Source organism: Ochotona princeps, chromosome 30 (assembly GCF_030435755.1).
Source record: "Ochotona princeps isolate mOchPri1 chromosome 30, mOchPri1.hap1, whole genome shotgun sequence".
Taxonomy (NCBI): Eukaryota; Metazoa; Chordata; class Mammalia; order Lagomorpha; family Ochotonidae; genus Ochotona; species Ochotona princeps.
The window spans coordinates 3,346,727-3,366,376 of record NC_080861.1 but is presented as its reverse complement, the minus strand read 5'-3'; positions in this window follow the sequence as shown (position 1 = coordinate 3,366,376).

The window sequence follows — 19,650 nt, the reverse complement described above, 5'->3', positions numbered from 1 at the left end:
TACACATGACACAATGATTGCTACAAATTTATGCCTCAGTAAAAGCATCCTGGGCTATGTGAAAACACAAGAACTATAGCCAACAGCTAAGGCTTTTGTTCTGAACACATGAATTGGGTCTGGCTCTTTCTCCCATTGGGGTGAGTCCACACGGGAGGCTCATCAGTCTCCATTAAACTCAGCTATCTGGCAGAGGAGCCCCTCCAATTTTCCATGCATGCCAAGATGTATCTGGAACCTCATCTGTACCATCAGGCAGTAGGCCAAGAGGTTGCTGCTATCCTGTTTCCCATCCTAAATAATGCCCACCTCCTGTTGTCCAAACAAGCTTTTGCCAGATAGTGTTAAACAATATGCAGCAGATGATACCACATAGTCCAAAGAACACAATGCCTACAAAATAAAATATCCCAATAGCCCATTAAATTTAACATTGCAATCTTTCTGTTTCTTCCAAGTCCTACCCTAGTTGATGTAGGAAAATCCAAATTATGAAGCAATTACCTTCCTGACTCCTATAGTCAGAGCTAGATCTTCCAAACATACGTTGACAATCTTCCCTTACTAGTAGTTCTTCAATTCATCCCAGCCAGAGAGATTACATTCAAGACACGACCTTCAGATTTTTCTCTGATTTCCTTCCTTGATTCCCTTCTTCTCAATGGTGGCCTGCTCCAGATCCAGTGGAAGTGAGGATACTCCTCTCCCACCTTATCTATCATGCATTCCATTTCTTCAAAAACTTTACAGCTTGACAAAAACCACTTCACCAATTCTATTCCACAAAGATGTAAACATGTAAACAAGTTCCCATTTTCACCATGACTTCCACTTAGGATTTAAGCCTTCACGCTCAGGTGCAATAGCTTATCCCATGGAAGACTGCCTGTGTTGCAGCATTGAATTTGATTGCTGTTGCCACACTGCAGGATCATGGCACTAAGCTCTGATTCATCCCAGTCTTGCAAGGGGCCCAATGGCATCTTGACGGAGTCTGCAGCCTGGCAGCTCATTACCAACATCAACTGCCTCCTGCTTGTTTGGCCACAATAAAGACAGCAATGTTCCAGGGGCCATCTTCTCCTGGACTCTACCTGGATTGCAACCCCCTAGAAGTCTTCTGAAACCTGCTATGGAATATGGGAACAAAGCATTCTGGACACTATTCCTGTAAATTGTGCGGGCTTGGCTCTCTTGATAGATTCCTTCTGCCATTCTGTCTGCAATCTGTCCCTCAGGATGCCAACTGTGGGGACTTGGCATCCCAAATAGAGTTGACAGATCTAAATGGTCTACAGTTCTGCTGTTAGCATCTCACCTGCTTCTCAGAGGCCATTAATAGTAGCTTTCAGTCTGTGTGTCAAGGATGGCATTTGCACTACAAGCCACAATTTAATTGTGCAGAAAAGTTGCTAGAGAACCTATCAAGGGATCTGCCGCTGATGGTAGAGGAAATTGTTGATCATCCTCCAGATAGGGGCAGAAGAGGGTCCTGAGGCCAACTGCAGTAGCATCCATGGCAGGCACCTTCCCAGGGTGACATGGTGATTTCTGGGCAATGAAAGGGGAAGACAGTGATTGGCTTCAGTGGCCATTCCATCACTCAGTGAAGCCCAGGATGAAGGGGGGTGGTTCAGAGAGCATCCTAATGGGTCACAGTCTATGCAGTGACAGACTCCTAAATAAAGACCCCTCTGGTCACTACCATTAAAAGTAATGCTGGTTTAACGTTTGATCTTAACATTTGGTCTTCAGAACTCAAAGGTTCTGTGTTGCAGACCTACACCACCTCTTCCGTTCTATGTGACTTTGCAAAGCTTCCGGTTAAATCTTCTTCCGGTTAAATCTTCCGGTTAAATGAGAATTTTTCCTCATCTGTAAAACAGGCTGATGTTGGAATCGATAGCAACAATCAACAAGCTTTTATGTGAGGATGCCTCTAAAGCATTTGTCATGGGGTTTGGAGGATGATTTATATGCCCAGTTGACAGAAGCCGCTTAGAGGAGCACAGGTTGAGACTGCCACACCTGTGCTCCAACCACCTGCCTCTTTCCTGGGAAAAATAACTACCTTTATCAGTAAACTTTAAATTTGATCATCGTTCTGAATACAAAAAAAGTTGCATAGACAAAACAGAGCATTCCCATAGCCCCACTCTGAGTTTCTACTATTGATGCATTACGTTAATATGGTACTAATACAGTACTGATCCACTACAAAAACTGTAATCCACATCTTAGTCAGGCATCTTAGGTTTTTACAAGATGTCATTATTTTCTGTTGCAACATATTCTCCAGGATGCAGCACTGAGCTGTCACATCGCCTTGGGCTCTGCTAGCCTCTGACATTTTCCTCAGGTTGGCTTATTTTTGATAGCCTTAACATCAAAGCTTGAGAAGTCCCCCTCAGGTATTCAGCAGAATGCAGCCTTCAGCTGGTCTTCTATTTTCTCTTGATTAGAATGAGGTTATGGTTCAGGGAGGAGGAAGATCTTCATTGGGATAAGTGCCATTCTTGCCACATTGAATCAAGAGTGTGAGTCATCACTGTGACCTGTCACTATTGATGTTAACCTGACTCATGGGCTGAAGTTTTGTTTGTCGGGTTTCTCACTGCAGTCAGCACAGGGCCGCCATGAGCGCTACACCACCACCTGCCTGCCCTTCCTTACTCTACTCTTCAGAAGAAAGCACCATGTACAGCCCATCCTTCAGGAGTTGGGGATTCTGTTTCATCTTCTCAAGAAATGAGCATCTCCATGAATTATTTGGAGTTCTTCTTCATGGGAGAATTCTTTTCCCTACTATTTATTTATTCAATAATTTATTTATGTCTGTATGGACTTGTGGATATTTATTTGATGCATAAGGTGATAATTTGATATTGCCTTGTTTATTTTCTTGCTCAATTTGTTCCTGCTTTGGCCATCTGGAATCCTTTCAGTCGGCTCTTTTGTCCCTTTGACACATGCTCACTGTTGTGTGGTTTTGAACACTTTGCTGATTTTCTGGAGCTGAACAGTGCTCCAGGCATGTCCTGTCTACCTCCTGTCGCGATAGAACATTTCTGTAGGATCCCTGTTTCCTTTAAGTCAAGAATGGTTTTAGAAGGCAAGATTGGACTCACCCTCTCACCTTACCAGAATCTCCCAACCTCCCATCCAAGCTTTTTAGGCCCGCTCAGCCCAGGGTTCTCTCTCCCCTGCAGACTTGTTCTGTAATCTGTTTACTGGACACTTACTCATCACTTGACTTAGACCTTCCTCCTGCCTAAGTTACTGCTTTGTCTCAGGCTATTGTTAATATATTAGTTTCCTCACAGCTATATGTGTCCCATAGGCTTACCATTTTAGCTTCTGGCTTAATTCCCTTTAACACTGTGGCCCGTGGTTTGCCAAATCAGCAGTCCCACTAACCAGCAATAATGCCTCCTCGTGTTTTCTTAGAAGGCTCTAGTGGAAGAGGGAAAAGAGGCCTATGTAAGACTGAGGTTGCTGCTTCCTTTTTGACAGTCCATTGTGCTCAGACCTTTGATGCTGTGGCCCAACCCGAGTCCAACATGCTGCTCCAACATCAGAGCCTCTCTGCTCTGTCTTCTTTGTCTACAAAATTCCTACCAAACTGACCTCCTGACTCCAAGGGCTTACATTTCTCACTAGAGAAACATCTTCTTGTGTCTTGGCCATTGGTTTAGAAGGCAAATATCATGACAAGAGGGACACCTAAGGCCAACTTTTCTTTTTCTCTCTTTATAGAGACATTGCCTGTTAATTTGTTTGCACAATTTGATAAGAAAGTGACCTGAAAAGCATATAGTTATTTGTCCATTTTAAACATAGTTATACCTTCAATACTTTTATGCTGATAGGTGAATATTTCTCCATTTTTCTCATAGTGTGTAATAGCCAAATGCAAATGTCTAACATTGATTTTCTTTTCTACATGAACTCAAGTTGGTCAACCATGGTGCTGAATTTAGGAAGTGCAGCTGTATTTAAGCATTCCAGTTAACTATGTGTGTACTTGCATGCCACACTTTCCTGGTGGTCCTTTGTGATTTTGGTTTCATAGGCAAACTGGCACTGCCCAGTATGTGGTCCCAAGGAAGTAATGGGTACTGGTCACCTAGTCTGTTTTGTTTTCTTCATCTGGCTGAAATCATCAAATGGTCAAACCCATTAGCATGTATATTTATATGCTTTCAAATTTCTAGTTTGTGTGTCTTTCACATCACTTACAACTGATCAAATCCTGTGATGAGAGCACAACATGGCTCCAGTCTTGATGTGTTTTCTTCCCCTCCACACAGCTCTACTCTGGGATGGATTCAATATAACCTCAAATACACCTGAACAGCCTCCTCCTTTCCATACATGGGCTCTGCCATTGGACCCAACACCTGTCCTGGTCACTCTGCTTTCTCAGAGGGCTTGCTCTCCATAACTGGAATCTACCGGATCTCACACAACGCATACACAGGTGTCTGACCCGTTAGCTGTTGGCCAGATCTGTTTGGGGTCACATGCAAACCTGAGCAGAGGGCTGGATCACTGCAGGCTTCCCAGCTCCAGGACTTGGCTCACATAAGCCTCCCTGTGGATCCTGCTGGGACTTCGAACAGCTTGCGCTTTCACTTTGCTTTTCAGTAAAGTTTGAGCCTCTTGAACACAGCGACAGAATCTCTCTTCTCTCCAAGTCCTCGTTTACAAAACACAGACATGTCACCCAGATGCATATAGTGTTTGAGTTTATCCCATTGCATTTACATAGAACTGATTTGAATTGGGTGGCAGGATAAAATAAAACTTTATTACAAACACCTCAAACCCCCACGCAAGAAGGAGGAAGAAGCAAATTAGGGCCGCTTAACCTCTTCCGTATCGAGTTAATACAGAATTCTTCGTGACCAGAGCACAGGAAGGCAAAGGTATCAGTTGCTACAGAAAACAGCCAGATTAAAATTCTTGTACAGAACATGAATGTCTTCCCTAGACCCGAAGTGGTCAGAGAGTCTTCAAAAAGATATGGATGCTCACAGAGGCAGCAACTCTTTGACCTTAGATGGTGCCGTGGATGGGGTTCAAGAAGGAAGTAATCCCAGGCCACAACTCCTGTCCCTACCCCCTTTCTTTGAACTTAGTTGGGGCCACGGATGGGGTTCAAGAAGGAAGCAATCCCAGGCCAGAGCTCTTGTTCCTACCCCCTTTCTTACCCTTCCTCTAGGAAAAGTTCAGAGACTGAGTTCTGTGCCCCACCCCCACTGTGTCACGTGATGCGGATGACTCTAGAAACAGCCCGAGGGAATAGAAGCAGTTGCAGGAGTAAGGTTAAGGCTCCTAGAGACCCAACAGGAAAAACAATGAAGAGAAACAGAGAGAAGCAAAAAAGAGGAAAGAGTCACAAAGGCTGCTACACACAGCACCCCCGCCCCATACCACCTCCTCAGGTGACAGCAAAGTCTGTCAAGGTATCACAGACACCTGGCCAGCCTAGAATTTGTCATTGCAAGAGTTCCCAAAAATGCTTACCCGTAATGATATTATAGATATATTTTTTTCTGCCCCCAAAAGTTAAGGCTATATTTCTGAGACGAGAAGACTTAATAAGCCAAGAGTAAAGAAATATATGAGTTAAGAGTCTAAATGTACACACTGAATGACCTCAAATCAGAAATGAGATGGCTGGCTGAATCCTTGGTTCTAATTGAACAGAGCTGGAAAAAAAGCCTACAAAAGGCTTAGTAAAGCTCTTTTGAACAAGGCATCAAACAACAACCAATCAAAGTTCCAGAAAGATTTTTTTAAGGAGCTCAGATTGGAGATAAGAAGAACTTAAGAATGATCTTAAGCAAACATTGGTTATAATGAGGAACAGTCTAAAGCCTAAATGTGTGAGACGGAAGCCAGGCAGGCTGGAAAAAATGATGACATGCTACAAATGAGAACCCCGACAGTGCGATGGGACACTGCAGAGCGCCACCAGCAAAAACAGAGCAGCCAGTGCAGGTCCGAATTAGACAAGATCCAACATTAGCCCATCTGTATGACGGTCCCAACTTGGAGAGATTAGAGGGATGATGTAGACAGAGCCCCACCCTGATGGTGTAAATAAAATCAGGTGGGGCAGGGCTGTGGCAGTCCTGTAGTGTGAGAGGTCAACACAGGGACTAGGTTGTTCTAGACACTGTTCTATCATGGCTGTGCAAGATGACATGGCAGAGAGAGTTGAAAGATTTGATGTCAGTAAATCCTGAATTCAAACCCCAGCTCCACTGTTATTGGCCATATAATGTGGGCATAGGCCTCCCTTTTCAGAGCCTTGGTTTCCTTTTTGGGAAAACTTCACAAGGTTCTTTGAGGACTATGGGTAAAACAGACACACAGCTTCAAATACAGAAATAAGCAACAGTTGCAAAGCATGCATTTCTTTTCATCCTCAGGGTCAGCTTTTCTATACAAGGGAAGACTAGAACCTATCTATAAAGTTACCTTCCAGCTCTCCAGCACAAATTTGCACAGAAGACGCTGGGAAAGAGTTGCAAAACAGAGACCTAAGAGCTAAAACAAGATGCTTAGAATCTATGAGCTTGTTTCCTTCTCCATGCCATTGGCACAGTAACATCCCCTGGCAGGGCTGCTGCAAGGATTAAATGAGCTAAGGGATGTGTCCGTGTTGCATACACAATCAACCCTCAGTACACATCAGTAAGGGTAATGGAATAGAAGCACACAGCTATTGTGAAGATCAACACAGGTCATGATATTGCTAGATTATGTGGACACCCAAAGTCCTTACCTCACTTGGCTTTTCAACAAGCTGGTATTCTTCATTCTCTCTCTTGCAGGAATTGCCTCACCCCTCTAACACCCCAGTAGACCACTCTTTTCCTCAGTCTTCTTCCTCCCTGGATGCTGGTGCTCATTCAAACCACTGACCCATTAACACTGAATAGAGAACCTAAGAGCCTGGTTCTGACTTCCCCCTCTCCTTTCCCTTACCCTCATCACTGGACGCCTTGCCCATTTCCCTGACCTGACATACCATCTAGAACCAACCCTGACATGTCCTCTGACATCCAGATGAATAGATTCAGCTGCATCCTTGAGGTTTACACTTCTCCCCCCCCCACCCCGTCTCAAGGCTTTTGTGTATGATGTCACTCCCTCTCACCACTTTGTGGAATTCTTCCTCCATATCTTTGAAAGATGAGCTCTTTCTCATGTTTCATCATCTTCCCTAAGACTCTAGGATGAGTCAAGACTCCTTGTTCCAGGTCATGAGCTAACATTCTACTGTACTTTGCTTGACTCCTCCACAACCCCCTCAAAGACCTGTACCACACTTAGGATCTTTGGGCATCCACACTTAGTGATGGCTCCCCGGGTCCCTTCCCAAACAGGCAGAGAGTGCTCCAAGCCCTCAGCTTGCCTCATTCACCTTTCCTGCTTAGGTCTTTATCAAGGGTCCTCACCACTCACTCCTACAACCCAGTACAACAGCAACCTTGCTGTTTTCTTTACATGCTTGCTCTGGTACTCACCACACTATGCATGAGCTAGTCCCGCTTCCTAACAGCATCTCTCTGTCTACTTTTTCTGTATTTATTTGAAAGGCCAAGTTTGTGTGTGTGTGTGTGTGTGTGAGAGAGAGAGAGAGAGAGAGAGAGAGAGAGAGAGAGAGAGAATAAATATAGATTCCATCTGCTGGTTCACTCCCCAAATGGCTGGCCCCAGAGAAAGACCAGGCAGGGCAGTAGCCAGTAGCTTCATCTGCGTCTTCCATGAGGATAGCAGCAGAGGGGCAAGCACTTTGGCCCATCTTTATTGCTTTTCCTAGTCCACTAGCAGGGAGCTGGGTTAAAGGTGGAACAGCTGGAATCTGAACTGACACATGTATAGGAAGCCAGCATTGCAAGCAGTAGCTTAATTTATTGTGCCACAATTCTGGCCTTCACATGTTTCTTTTTGTTTTTAAAGATTTATTTATTCTTATTGAAAAGGCAAAGTTTCAGAGAGATGTAATGAGAGACAGAGATTCCATTAACTGATTCACTTCCCAAAGAGCCACAATGGCTTGCCCAGAGCCGGGAGCCAGAAGCTTCCTCTAGACCTCTCACGTGGATACAGGGTCCCAAGAACTTGGGTCAGCCTCCACTTCTTTCCCAGGCTATAAGCAGGGAGCTGGATCGAAAATGGAGCATCTAAGACTCAAACCAGTGCCCATGTTTGTATGCCACCATCCCAACCTTCCCCCTACGTTTTCTTGATAAACTGTGGCATCGTCTTCAAACCATATCTTCTCCACAAAACCTTCCTAGACTGTCTTTTATTTTGTTTAATTATCTATCTATTGTAATGCACTTTGCATTTTCCATGAGTAATAGTAATTATGGTTGTCAATCTCCCCCATAAAACTGCATGTTGCTGAAAGAGCACAGGTTCCACTGGGCTTGTCTCTGCATCTCTCCAGAACCTAGCACGGAGCCCTTCCCAGACCATGTGCTCTGTCTTGGGTGTCTGTTATAAAAGGATGCTAGTAGCCAAGAACTGGATGGCTCAAAGCAATCTAATTTGACTGCCTTGCAATTGCTGAAAGTCAAGCATCAAAGTGTTGGCAGGGTATGAGGCTCACACAGACGAGCCCTGCCTTGCTTCTTCTTCAGTACTCCCTGGCATGCAACTGCAGCATCTCAGCCTTCTGCCCCCAGGTATCTGCATCTCTGTGTCTCCCCTTCTAAGGATATTAGCCATATGGGGTTAGGACCCACCCTGACTAAGGATGACCTTGACAGGCAGGCCAGGGTATGCGGAACAACCAAGATGGGTTTATCAGTAATTTATTGGCACAGGTTTACTTGACAGAGTAAGGGGCTGCGTCTTAATGAAGCAACGTCGTTAGAGAGGCTGGGAGAACAGAAGGGGAGAGAAGAGAGGAGGTTCAGTGTGTTGCTTCCCAGAGGAAGAGCTGGGAAGGGCTTTGTCTCAGGAAGCACAGCAGTGGGAGCATCTCGGGAGGTGGATCAGCATTCAGGGGCACAAGGCTGCACGAGCTAGGCTAACATAGGTGTCATGTGGGGCTTGTTGGTCGCATGCATCAGCCAGGCATACTGTGTTTTGGTGACATCTCTGGGATAGCCAGGTGGAAATAGAACCTATATAAGAGGAGGAACGAGAAGAGTAAACCAAGGGCTAGTCCATTAGCGGGAACTCTGGAGAAAAATCCAATGAGGAAAGGAGCAGGGAGGGGCAGACAGAAGGGAAAGGACAGATGCAAACATTGACCTGGTAGCTTGGTTCACAGCCGAGCCCAACACAGGCAGCAAGGATGTGGGAATGCACAACCAGACTGGAGCTTCCTGTGGCACATAAAGGTGACCACAGAAACCTTCTTTGGTTTCCCTCACGGCCACCCCTCACCCTCCTCCCTGGTTCTGATGGCTGCGGCTTTACTCTGCTAATGGAGAATTTAATGAGACCTTCAGTAAGCGGATCTCGGATTCTTGTTTTACCCCAAGTAATTATAAAGCTCAGCAATTTTTTTCCCCTAACTTGCTGCTGATTTTCTAATTACTCTTGCTCCAAATAGGACAGTTAGCATTAAAATGAAACCATGCTGAGGTTGTGGGTTCACTCACATCTGCTTTGCTTATTTCCTTAATTTGACAGTGTAGCTTTATAGACTGGGAGTAGCAGGTGATTCCCACAGTTTCTCATATGAGGCTTGGACCACCAGCAGGCCCCCAAACACAGGAAACACTCACTGGTTTGGAGGTTTTTCCTGTAGGAAAATCTCCTCATGACACGCGCAGCAACGGGAATCAAATTAACCTTACAGAGGATTCAGCAGCTCCTCTCTCTGCAAAGTTACCAGGGAGGGTATTTGTCTCGATTTCTGCCCAGCAAAGGAAATAGCATGGCTGCAGCAACTGAAAACATAATTCTTGACGTTCTCCTCTTGCAAGAAGCGCAATAGTGGCAGGAAAGGACTGGTAAGGGTTGGAGGAGGTTGGAGTAAATAAGTAGGCAGCGGCAGCTAAGCAGAGATGGTTAGGAAACGCCCAGCTGGTGGAGGAATCATGGGGCTTCCAGATACAAATGTGGGGCGATAGCTCCCCTACTAACATTTCCCTGATACTCAGCTCCTTCCCTCCTGCTCCGGCAAAATCCATGACCTCATTTGGGGTAGCAAGAGAAACTTTCCAAGGAGATGTAAATAAAGGATTTAGCCATGTTTAATCAGGAAAGAATGTTGCCATGAATAAAGAATATTATTTTCTATTCATTATCTAATTAACAATAATATTAACAATAACAATGTGCTGTTGCAATTCGACCTTATTTCTTGTCCCCACATTGAAGCTGCTCACTAGGATACTGAACCAGCATTCAAAGGCACCTTTTCTCTCTCTCTCCCTCTTTCTCTCCCTCTCCCTCTTTCTCTCCCTCTCTCCCTCTTTGTCTCCTCTCTCTCTCTCTCTCTCTCTCTCTCTCTCTCTCTCTCTCTCTCTCTCTCTGTCTCCCTTTCTCTCTCTCTAGGCCTTCTTTCATTCTCATTTGTCCATCATCACCACCCTAAGACCCAGGAAACAGCGAAAACAGGGGACTGTGGATTGCTCACTGACTCAGGCCTCCTGCTATGCTTTCTGCAATTCTGTTTCTTCTCTGAAAGTAAAGTGAACATCTAGGCTCAGAATTCCACAAGCATAAGGAAATGAATGTGAACTTGAAACTTGAACGGACCTGGGCTCCAACACTGCTCCTACTACTGATGAGCCAGCCGTGTGGCCCAAGGAAAATGTATTTCCCTCTTCCATATTTGTTCTGCCTTACAGGGCTAGAATGAGCAGCAGCATTTGCATTCGTGTGCAGACCCAAGGGGCTTGCTGCATTCGTGTGCAGACCCAAAATGTGCCACTGTACCCAAGAAGCATCCATCCTCTTCTCTTGGAGAGAACCCAAGTATTCATTCTAGAAGCACTCCTCAGAAGCTCGCTGGCCAAGGGCACCGGATGACACCACAGCTCTCCTGCCACTGCACATAGCTCCACAGCTATGCCAAGGCATCTTTGTGGCTGCCCTGGACCACTGTATGTTCCTGTCTTCACATCCTTCACAGCTCTGCAAGGCAGTGTGGGACCAAGCCGGTGTAGCTCGAGGGTTCAGTTCATCTTGTTTCCAGACCATCTGGCCTATGACCCATCATTAGTCCTTTTATGGCTCCTGTCTAAGAAGCTGCCTTGTGTTTTGCCTACAGAAGATGGCTCCCTAATGAATGTCAAATAACAATAAAGCTTAAGTGTCTTCATCAGACACTTGATCAGGCATCTGTCCTCCCAGCAGTAAAATATGCTGTGGCTCAGCAAACAGCCAAGACACTGAAGACGGGGTTCATCCACTTCGAGGACAGTTGTCATTGACTTAGAGGAACAGTCCTTGCTTGTGAAACAGACAATTGAGCTGCTTGACATGATGACATGGTGGCCCTTGACACAGGCCTCCCTCATGGCAGGAGACAGAGCCATCTGCCAGAGACCACCAAGTGTCTGAATGAACGGAAGGGCCCTGGAGCCCACAGCACTAGCCAAGTAGATTACAAGGCTCCTGTGGGAACAGGCTTCCCTGTGTCCCTGCCCAAGGCTCTGCAGACAGCAACCCAGAGGACGCCACCTCCCCAAAGCAGTGGGCAGTCAACAGCCTTAGGACAGGAGGTCAAGAGGATGTTAAAGTCAAAAACCAGGAAAAGAAACATTCAGAGATCATCCCTTCCATTCCAAGAGTTCAGATGTCCTGAAGCCAATGACCCACACCCAGAAGCCCCCTAAAGGACGTGCAGTCCCCACAGTTAGGATGACACAGATATCCCTGTGGTACAGACCTGGAAGCCGATGGGCCTCGATTCCAACCATGGTGCAGTCATTAGTGGCGTGCTTTGGGGAAACATTTCACCGTTTTGAATTTCCGTATTCTTGTACAGAAACTCAAGGGCAGAAACAGGGAAATAGGCAGAGGGACAACTTGACATGTTTCTTTTAGAGTTGAGGGAAAAATCAGGAATAAGGTGTGAAAACCATCTATTATGTAGATGGTGTTTAATAAGCGTGGCCTGAGGGCCAGTGTTGTGGAATCAAGGGTTAAGACACCACCTGCTGTGTTGGCAACCAAATGGGTGCCATTTCAAGCCCTGGCTGCTCAATTTCTGATCCAGAGTCCCGCTAACGCACCTAGGAAAGCGGCAGAAAAATGGCCCAAATGCTTGGGTCCCTGCACGCACCTGGAGACCTGGATGAACGCTTGGCTTTGAGCCGCAGTATTGTAGCCATTCAGGAAGTAAATCAGCAAATGGAAGATCTCTCTTTCTCCGCCTCTCCCTCTCCCTCTCTGTAACTCCGCCTTTCAAATAAAATAAATAAATCTTCTCTCTCTCTCTCTCTCTCTCTCACACACACACACACACACACACACACACACACAGAGACAGAGAGACAGAGAGACTTCTGCACGGAGAAGGGTCAGCAGCCTGCCTGAGTCCTCAGACTCCAATTCTGTTCTCATCTGGAAACAGCCTTGAAGACATGCCCAGAAGCACTAAGTCACCTGGACACTGTGGCCCAGGCGAGTCCACCCATAAAATTCACCAGCCCAGGCCAGCAGGGTTGGTGTGAAGGAACAGGCAGCTTCAGATGCACAGGGAACTCTTGGGTTTCCTTCTGGTTATTTCAAAGAAGACTTGAAACTATCTCTGGCACTTTGAACGTGTGTCTGCTGTCCTTTTAGAACCAGGAGACCACATCAGCAAAACTGAGTAACACAGGGCTCCGCAAAAGAGCACACGGCCTCCATGCAGTCCCAGGCCTGGTGTTAGAGCTACAGCTTTTGGGGGAATTTTTTTGGGGGGGATGTTGAACTCCCTACACAGTTGAACGTACACAGTTGAATGGTGAACTTACTACACAGTTACTGCTAGGTCCCAAATGGACTGAACCTTGCTAACAGCCAAACATTTGATTTTCAATCAGATAGAATGGAGGCGCCAGCAGAGAGTGGCTCCTCATGTACTAACACCATCAAGTAGTGGATCCCAAACTCCTTATCAACTTCCCATTTTCAGAAAAGTTCATTCTGCCTCTCAAGCCTGTTCCCTACAAAAAAAGAAAAAAAAACCTTGGAATGGTATGCGAAAAGCCGTGGCAGCAGAAGTTTCAGAGCAGAGATAGATTTCAAACATTTTGTAGTGTTCACCCCAAACCAAAACCGCACGGTGATCTAATTCCTGCATGGCACCCTATTGGAGAACCGCTTTATTTCTTCTTGCACAAACAAATGGCTTCAAGAAATCCTGCATGTTCGCAAGCCGAGCCCGTGATTGTCCCCACAAAGCTTGCAGTCACCCCTGCCACACACACTTGCATGTCTGAGTTGGAGTATGTTTACCTGCAGCAGATCTTCAAGTGATAGAAGGTGAGAGAACTTTAGAAACAAATAAGACTGACATAGTCATTCGTGGAGGCCAGTTCCATGTCCTTTCTGCCCTTGGTTCTTCAGTAACTTGTTTCAGATTAAAAATGGCCCTCTGTGCATTAATCAACACAAAGTCTTAAAGTCGATGCTTTGGGGTAGTTAGTTTATTTTTATGGGGGTTTCTGGGGACTGTGTATAGGATGGACTTTTAGGATTGTATTTTAGACCTGCAGGTGTTAGAAGAATCCTATTTACTTATCTCTTGTCCACAAGAGTGATACACATTTTGTTAGCATCCAAAGCTTCTCTGTGCTTCCGCTCTCTGCCCTGGGAGACCTGTGTGCCACCAAAGGAAACTTGCTCCATGGCTTCGGTGCCCCTTCCCAAACCATGTAGCTGACTTGCAATACAGAAGCTCCATAAAAGTGCAGGAAACTAAAGAGCAGGAGCCCACAGCTGCCTCTGGGGTCTCACCTGTCCCTTGGTGCCTCTCACTGCTTAGCACTCGCAGCCCTAACTGCTCCCTCGAGGCTGGAGTCATGGTCCTCCCAGACTTGCTGACCTGCTAGCATCCAGCTGCCTGCTTGTCTGCCTGGTGATGGTTCTCACTTCTCATCTTAAAGCCACCCCCTTACTGTTACTGCCCCTCACGAGGCCCTTCGGATCCACTGGCCTTGGCTCTGACTCTTGATGCCTGACACCAGCTGATACAGGAATCGATATGAGGCACAGTGAAGTCTGACTTGTCTAGCGTGGGTTTGTAATGATATACCTGAAATGTTTAATACTAAAGACAATTTCCATCTCCATCCCTTTGTGTACCCGTCCCGTTCCAGTTAAATTCCCCAAGACAAAATAGCAGTAGCTTTTAACATTCTTTGGGTTCATTTTTATCATTAATATTCCTTCTACAGAACTAAATATTTGTTTTTATTTCACCGAAATACAACTAAGTTCAAATATTTTAAGTACAAGTTCAACAGATTCCCATATATGTGTACAGCTCTCAAGCTACCTCCCGGTTACCTTGTGGATATTCCCAGCCCTTTGGAAGTCTTCTCAAACCCTGTCCCACCGAGGTCCCTCAGAGGCAACCGCCACTTGTATCTCTGTCACCCTAGATTAATTCTGCCTGGAGTGGCACATAACATCCACAGATTCCTTGTATAGGAGCCTGTGTTTGGTCCTTCTATCCTGTCCTGTCTCCCAGATGCTCTCATGTTGTGTCCAACAACAAGGTTATTCTTCATAATTCTGTGTAGCATGCCACCAAGCAAATGTCCAAAGGCACTTCAAAAGTTTTATGGGAAAATGGAGTTGAAAGATAATTTATTTCAGTAAAAGTTTTTCTGCAGTCATGCATAGTTTTCCCCTGATACGTATTTGCATGAAATTTTTGAAGACCCCACGGATGCATGAGTTCAAATGTTTTCTATACCAAAGTAAATTTTAATTCCATTTTCCACACTTTTTGAAGTACTCTCATGATACAATTTATTAATTTATTATAATATTGAGAGACATTTGGATGGTTTCAAGTTTTGTTCTGTTACAGGTGATGCTGCTATGAATATTCTCACACTCAGAAACAGGCAGACGTAAGTGACTTTCCTTATATGTGCATCCAGGTGTATAATTCCTGGGTCTTCAAGCAAAAGTACATTTTGTTTCAATGATCATTTTCAAAAAAATTTTGTAATAGTGCCAGAGTGGGTGTTTAGTCAAGTGAGTAAGATGTCATTTGGGACAGCTGTCTCCCTTTTTGGAGTGCCTGGGTTCAAGTCCTAGTTCTGCTTCCAACTCCAGCTTCCCATGAGTGCTCATTCTAGGGGAAAGTAGGTGGTGATTCGAGGGGTTAGGACCCTGCAATCTTGTGGGAGACGTGAATTGGATTCCAACATGACCATTGTAGCATTAGGGGAGTGAACTCAGAGATGAAAGGCAGTGCTCTCCCCACACCTCATCTTTCAGATAAGCAACAACAGCATTCATACAGACGCACATGCCCCGCAGCTGAGCTTGAGGATTCCTTTGGTGCCACATCCTTTTCCACAGCTAAGCTCTCAGTCTTTCTTGTTTTACCCAGTTAGGAAGTTGTGTGGCAGTAGCTGATTCTTCTGAGCTGTGGTCATGTGGAGGAACTGCTATGTTCTGACTGGGCTCAGAACACGGATTCCTATGACCTGGATCCAGGATGTTAAAAGATGGTGACGGAATCAGTGCCCTAACAAAGTGGGCACTGATTCTGCCGTGTGGAGACACAGTGAATGGGTGGTCATCTCAGCACATGAGTGATCATCTCAGCAAATGGATGGTCATCTCGGAGAACCTGAACCCACCAGCATCTTGAACTTGGATGTGGCAACCTCTAGAACCGTGACAAACAAGTTCCTGTTGCTTGCAATCCACCCAATTGTGGTGTTTTCATCATAGCAGCCCATATGGACTAAGGCATTTAACAGCCACATGGAGAGCTTCTTTCATAACAGTCCTGTCTGTGTCTTTTGGCCATTTTCAAGTTGTTCTTGGTTCTTCACATGTGGACTCTCAAGAGTCCATTACATATTCGGGGTGATTTTATTGATGTAATAGAAATATATTTTTATACAGCCCTGGCAGAGTCTTGGTCATGTATTTTTATGGCAAGCACCTCTTCCAAGTGTGTGGCTTGCCCTTCCAGTCTCTTCATGGTGTCTTTTGTTGAGCAGATATTCTTAATTGTAATGACGTCCAGTTTATAGTTTCCTTTCTCTTACAGTTGGTGCTTTTCATCTCCTATTTAAGAAATTTAAGGTCATAAAGGTGTTCACTGATGTTCTCTTCTCAGAGCTTTGCTGTTTTCTTTCATGTTTAGCCCTATTATCTACCTTGAATTCATCTGAATTCATTTGCACATGTTCCATTGTTTTCCATGTGGATATTCCACAAATGCTGCACTATTCAGTGAAAAAAAAAAAAAAGCATCCCTTCTAGCCCATGAACTGCAGGTGCACTTTTGCGATAAATTAGGTCTCTATAGCTTCCACTGGTCTTATTTCTCAAGCCTAGCACCATTGTAACACCATCCTAATTACTAAGAACAGATATTAGTGGAGCAACCAGGACCCTTCAGTATGTTTCAGCAAGCCTCTTTTCCTCCTAAATCTGCAGGAAACCTATTTCCAGTCATCAGAGGTGTCTCTTACCTTAGAAACAGCCATTCTCGGCACTCTGCTGCTCTTTCTTCTCTCTACCTGACACAGAAGATTGACTGAGACTGAGCTAATGACAAAAGGGCTAATTCAAGTCCAGATTTTGTGTTTCTGATGGAGATTTATAATAATGCAGATCCCAGGAGAAATGCAGTTTGTGGATACAGTACATATGTGGTAATCCTCACAGGCCCAGAATAGGTATATAGGGAGCTTGAAGAGAAGGGAGGCAGAAATTGAGTCCCAAAGCACCAACGTACAACAATTAGAGAGTTGCTGTGGCACAGGGGTTGAGCCACATCTGGCAATGTTAGTATTCCTCGTCAGAGCCCCAGCTCAATCCCAGCTCCTTTTGCTTCCAACACAGCTTATTGTTCATGTGTTTTAGAAGGCGGTGGAAGGTAACTCAAGTGCTTGGGCCCTGCCATCCATGTGGGAGACCAAGATGGAGCTCCTGGCTTTGGCCTGGCCCAGACCTCCCTATAGGGGTATGAACCCATGGAAGGAAGAGCTTGCTCTCTATCTCTCTGTCTCTGCTTTGCTTCTTTCTCTCTTTCTTCCTGCCCCACTCCCAAATAAGTAAATGCCTACATAGATTTTTTTTTTCAGAAACAAAAAAGTATCTCCATGAGGAGAAGAAAGCTGATGTCACCGAAGCCAGGCACAAATAAATGATCGATAATCAGAAGTCAAGTGAGACACGGAACAGAGGCTCCATGAGTCTGATTCCCTGGCGATAACAAAAACGGCTCCATGTCAGGACAAGGACAAAAGACAGATTGGAATTGGTCCATGAGGAAATGGGAAGCAAGGAAATGGACACAGAAGACTTAGATCCCTCTTTCTAGAAATCTGAATGAGAAGCGAAGGTGACTGAGAAAATAGGGCCGAAGCAGCATTTGCTGTGTTGTTTTTGTTTATATTGTTGTTCTTTCTATGGCATATGTCTCAAACCTTATTTTAGAACAATAAAAATAAATGTTCTTTCTTATTTTGTTTTCCTTTCCTCTTTCTGCCTTCCCTCACTACCTATCTGCACATCCTGGCAACCCATCCCATCTACCAGCAACTCTTTCCAGTCCTTGGCCAGGTTCATGTCCAGAGACTGATCCTCAGGTTACCCTTGCATCCTTCCTGGGTCCTGCTGTCTAGCTGCCTCCTCACACTCACCTAGCCCAGCCAAGTTGAGGTCCTGCCATCCAAACGTCACAGTGTACAGCAGTGCGTGGGGGAGAGTGTCCCAGTCTTGGTGGAATCTTCTATTCCTGACATTTTTTCCTCTGTATGCAGGTTGGCAATCCCTCAGGGGTTGGGAATCAACATGGAATTTCAAAGGGGAGTGCAGATGCTAGGAGCTCCAGCAGGTGACTGTACAGGGAAGCAGGAACTCCAGCCACAGATGTGGTCTTCCCGGACTCCAAATGTGCAGGAACCAACTCTGGAGGAAAGTGGGGCAGGAATTGGCCATGGCACTTAGAGTCCCTAACATCACAGAGACTGAGTCTAGATAGGAATGATTCAGGAACAGAAGAGCTGAATTTCTGGCAAGCTAAAGCATCAGGGTGTGTCTATACACAGTTCTCCAGGCCTGAGAGAAGGGGTGGGTGAGCGGGGCTGTGCTCAGAGCCAAAGCAAAACACATTAGCCCCCTACTGCCCAGTCACACATTGAACAACCTGATTCCAGCAAGACTGAGTCATTTCAGTGATGTTTTATTTTAGCCTAATTTTTAAAAAATAGATTAACTTCCCCAAGTTTACTGCATTTTAAATGTACTTTTATTATGCCATGGGGTCATTTTTCCCCCCACAGGAACTATTCCAGTTTTATAAAGAAAAAGGAAATCAACACTTCGAATTTAAGAAACAGATTTGTTTTTTCAAATTGACCTTTTCTGGGTCTAATTTGCACTGTAGTGGCCACTTACAGATTTAGCACGCTGGACTATATGCATTCCACAGCAATGTTGTCTTCTCACCTGGAGAAAACATACCTAGCTCTTACTGACTGGTGCTGGGAATCGTCTCGGCCTGCGGCTTCTTGGTCAAGATTCCAGCGCCTCTTAGGGAAGCTGTGGGCAGGCTGGCACAGCTCCGCTCCAAAACCCATGCAGGTGAGGTGGCTGCCTTTCCTGGCACTCAGAAGGTAAAAACTGCGGCTAACTTCTGCTACCTTGCCCCCATGCTGACAAACAACACACTAATAGGCAAAGAACTAGACAACTCCATCTAGGAACCCAGCATGCCTCCTGGCAGAGTAGCAGGAAGGTTCTGGTTTCCAAATAACAAAGTTTTGTCAGAGCCAGAGGCCCAACATCTCCCTGCCTGGTGGACTCACCTGGCTCCCAAGCCCTGCTTCTCGAAGGAGGCCTTTCCCACAGGGAGCAGCCCACATGCCTCCACTGTGCTGAGCTGGGCAGGACCAAGGCGGGCCAAGAGGAAACCCTGTGGCTGCCAAGGGCTGGGTCTTTTATTGAGTTTCCGCAAAGGGTTAGATGTGGTGCTAGCTATAGCAAGACATTGCTCTGTTTATTTGGGGTCATTGAAGGGAAACCAGGAGTCCAAAGGAGAATGCGACTTGCCCAAAACCACACTGCTAGAGAATCAAACTGGAATCAAGATCTGTGCAGCCGCTCTACCTGTGACGTAAGCACAGTCTGAAGCTTCTTACAACCCATTCGATGAGTGAGGGAGAGTCTTCTTAGAATCAGAGCTCGGCCTTCCTTCCCAGCACCTCAGTCCCCAGGTTCCGCATTTTTCACACCCCTCAGCCCAGTCAGTTCAGCCCATCTCTGGCCATGGGACCAAAAGATCATCATGGAAAACTCTCCCTTGACACGCATACAAATTGCTTTTCCGTGAATTGGTGGTAATGTGCTGTCCTCCCTTGTCTTGAATGTGTCTAAAGAACTGCTAACATCTCTTGTTGCTTATGAAGATGAAATTATCCAGATGTCTTTGCAGATGTTACAAAGGACCAGTGCAGACTAGCGCCAGTACAA